This window comes from Clupea harengus, unplaced genomic scaffold (assembly GCF_900700415.2).
Source record: "Clupea harengus unplaced genomic scaffold, Ch_v2.0.2, whole genome shotgun sequence".
In the NCBI taxonomy this organism is placed as follows: domain Eukaryota; kingdom Metazoa; phylum Chordata; class Actinopteri; order Clupeiformes; family Clupeidae; genus Clupea; species Clupea harengus.
The window spans coordinates 1-5,000 of record NW_024879848.1 but is presented as its reverse complement, the minus strand read 5'-3'; positions in this window follow the sequence as shown (position 1 = coordinate 5,000).

The window sequence follows — 5,000 nt, the reverse complement described above, 5'->3', positions numbered from 1 at the left end:
ATGTACCCCTCCATAGCATACCAGGGACTTTGCTGCCTACTTTTAGAAAATATTTCTTTCGACCCTTGACTCCAGAAAGTGTGGGCAATACTGTCTAGACGCAGGTCCGTATACGCGAGACTGACTTTGTTGGTTAACATGATTAATTAGCTCAGGATATTAATTGTATTAGCATAATAACATCAATCACGTTCCAATGCATTTTAATGGGTTGTCGCCTTTCAAACCGATTGTTTGTCTACATAGCAACAGTAACCAAGGAAGGCGGGATTACAATAATCGGGTTTATTAGCAGCGAGGCTAACTAGCTACTATGTGTTCCAATAGATTTTCAGTCTAAGCGTTAGCATCAACCTAACAATAATGAGAGCGAGAGCTTTAGTTAAGACCTCTGCAACATTCGTGTAGCACATAAACGACTAACCGAATACAAATAGCAGCGCGCCCTCTGCTGACATTCTGAATGTGACTGTCAAGCTCGTGGGAGCAACTTCCGGATCACAACACAAAATTGAGAAAGATTTCCACACAGTATTTTAATTCCCGATTTCCATGTTTAAGCACATCAAAGAAAATCAGATAACGGGTCGTTTTTTCGTTTTCCGTTTTCTATTATCAAAACAAAAAACAGAAAATGGGTCGTTTTCCGTTTTTTGTTTTCCTATTTCTAAATGGTAATTTGGTTTTCTCATTTCAAAACGAAAATCCGTTGGCCGCACACGGACCCCCCTTCTACCAACTCCTCCAACATTGAAATGAATAGCTTTTAATTTGACAGCTAGTCGCGCCTTAATGAACATCCGTTACACTGAAATGACTTCCGTTACATCGAAATGACTTCCGTTTCAGCAAGAATCCTCACACACACACAAGTGAAATACACTCACATCACTACTCTGCACCTCTCACACAGACCAGTGAAAATTAAATATGTACAGAATTGTAGTGAGTGCAGTTTTTTTTTTCAAACTAAACAGAAGTTTTTATATACAGTACCAGTCAAAAGTTTGGACACACCTTCTCATTTTTTGAGTAGATTTTTCTTTGATTTTATTATTTTGTACATGGTAGATAAAACTTTTTTTGTTTAGCACATAATTCCATAGGTGTTCTTTCGTAGTTTAAATGTCTTCAGTATAAATCTACCATGTAGAAAATAATAAAAGTAAAGAAAACACTTCTCAAAAAAATTAAAGGTGTGTCAACTTTTGACTGGTACTGTAGTATAATGTGTTTTATTATATTATAAAATAATGTCTTATAATATTTGTAGGCCTATTATATGTATACATAATATAATTTTAGTAATATAATAACAGTTGATTGCCTAATAGAACACAGTTGAATAGCTGAAATAAAATTGTAAAACAATATATAATGTATCCACACAAAATCATTGACATTTCATTCAAATGCACATTAAGATAAGTGATAAAAATGCCAAGGTTGGCAATATAGCTTATTTTAGGGGATTATAAGACAAAATGATCAGTTAAATTGTTATCACAGTTTGCATCTACTGTATTTTGTACAGTAAACTTTTGTGCACACAAAGTATGAAGCATACATACAATTGTCTTTTCTTGCTTGGTAAATTGTCCTATAATTAGTTGTGTGTGAGCGGTTACATTTTCAGTTGTATGTGATCACCTCATCACCTCATATCACCTCATCACCTCATATCACCTCATATCACCTCATCACCTCATCACCTCATATCACCTCATATCACCTCATCACCTCATATCACCTCATCACCTCATATCACCTCATATCACCTCATATCACCTCATCACCTCATATCACCTCATATCACCTCATATCACCTCATCACCTCATATCACCTCATATCACCTCATATCACCTCATATCACCTCATCACCTCATATCACCTCATCACCTCATATCACCTCATATCACCTCATATCACCTCATATCACCTCATATCACCTCATATCACCTCATATCACCTCATATCACCTCATCACCTCATATCACCTCATATCACCTCATATCACCTCATCACCTCATATCACCTCAATCACCTCATCACCTCATATCACCTCATATCACCTCATATCACCTCATCACCTCAATCACCTCATCACCTCATCACCTCATATCACCTCATCACCTCATCACCTCATATCACCTCATCACCTCATCACCTCATATCACCTCATCACCTCATATCACCTCATATCCTCATCACCTCATCACCTCATATCACCTCATCACCTCATATCACCTCATATCACCTCATCACCTCATCACCTCATATCACCTCATCATCACCTCATATCACCTCATACACCTCATCACCTCATATCACCTCATCACCTCATATCACCTCAATCACCTCATATCACCTCATATCACCTCATATCACCTCATCACCTCAATATCACCTCATATCACCTCATATCACCTCATATCACCTCATATCACCTCATTATCACCTCATCACCTCACCTCATATCACCTCATATCACCTCATATCACCTCATATCACCTCATCACTCATATCACCTCATATCACTCATATCACTCATATCACCTCATATCACCTCATATCACCTCATCACCTCTCACCTCATATCACCTCATCACCTCATCACCTCATCACCTCATATCACCTCATATCACCTCATATCACCTCATATCACCTCATATCACCTCATATCACCTCATCACCTCATATCACCTCATCACCTCATCACCTCATATCACCTCATATCACCTCATCACCTCATATCACCTCATATCACCTCATCACCTCATATCACCTCATATCACCTCATCACCTCATATCACCTCATATCACCTCATATCACCTCATCACCTCATATCACCTCATATCACCTCATATCACCTCATACCTTCATATCACCTCATATCACCTCATATCCCGTCATCACCTCTATCACCTCATATCACCTCATCACCTCTACACCTCATATCACCTCATATCACCTTCATATCACCTCATCACCTCATATCACCTCATATCACCTCATATCACCTCATATCACCTCATATCACCTCATCACCTCATATCACCTCATCACCTCATATCACCTCATCACCTCATCACCTCATATCACCTCATCACCTCATATCACCTCATATCACCTCATATCACCTCATCACCTCATATCACCTCATATCACCTCATATCACCTCATATCACCTCATCACCTCATCACCTCATCACCTCATCACCTCATATCACCTCATATCACCTCATATCACCTCATATCACCTCATATCACCTCATCACCTCATATCACCTCATATCACCTCATATCACCTCATCACCTCATCACCTCATCACCTCATCACCTCATATCACCTCATCACCTCATATCACCTCATATCACCTCATCACCTCATCACCTCATCACCTCATCACCTCATATCACCTCATATCACCTCATCACCTCATCACCTCATATCACCTCATATCACCTCATATCACCTCATATCACCTCATATCACCTCATATCACCTCATATCACCTCATATCACCTCATATCACCTCATATCACCTCATCACCTCATCACCTCATATCACCTCATATCACCTCATATCACCTCATATCACCTCATATCACCTATATCACCTCATATCACCTCATCACCTCATATCACCTCATATCACCTCATATCACCTCATCACTCATCACCTCATCACCTCATCACCTCATATCACCTCATCACCTCATATCACCTCATATCACCTCATCACCTCATCACCTCATATCACCTCATCACCTCATCACCTCATATCACCTCATATCACCTCATCACCTCATCACCTCATATCACCTCATATCACCTCATCACCTCATATCACCTCATATCACCTCATATCACCTCATCACCTCATATCACCTCATCACCTCATATCACCTCATATCACCTCATATCACCTCATATCACCTCATATCACCTCATATCACCTCATCACCTCATCACCTCATATCACCTCATATCACCTCATATCACCTCATCACCTCATATCACCTCATATCACCTCATCACCTCATATCACCTCATCACCTCATCACCTCATATCACCTCATATCACCTCATATCACCTCATATCACCTCATATCACCTCATATCACCTCATATCACCTCATATCACCTCATCACCTCATATCACCTCATATCACCTCATATCACCTCATATCACCTCATATCACCTCATATCACCTCATCACCTCATATCACCTCATCACCTCATCACCTCATCACCTCATATCACCTCATATCACCTCATATCACCTCATATCACCTCATATCACCTCATCACCTCATCACCTCATATCACCTCATATCACCTCATATCACCTCATCACCTCATATCACCTCATATCACCTCATATCACCTCATCACCTCATATCACCTCATATCACCTCATATCACCTCATATCACCTCATATCACCTCATATCACCTCATATCACCTCATATCACCTCATATCACCTCATATCACCTCATCACCTCATATCACCTCATATCACCTCATATCACCTCATATCACCTCATATCACCTCATCACCTCATCACCTCATATCACCTCATATCACCTCATCACCTCATATCACCTCATCACCTCATATCACCTCATATCACCTCATCACCTCATCACCTCATATCACCTCATATCACCTCATCACCTCATATCACCTCATCACCTCATATCACCTCATCACCTCATATCACCTCATATCACCTCATATCACCTCATCACCTCATATCACCTCATATCACCTCATATCACCTCATCACCTCATATCACCTCATCACCTCATATCACCTCATATCACCTCATCACCTCATATCACCTCATCACCTCATATCACCTCATATCACCTCATCACCTCATCACCTCATATCACCTCATATCACCTCATATCACCTCATCACCTCATATCACCTCATATCACCTCATCACCTCATATCACCTCATATCACCTCATATCACCTCATA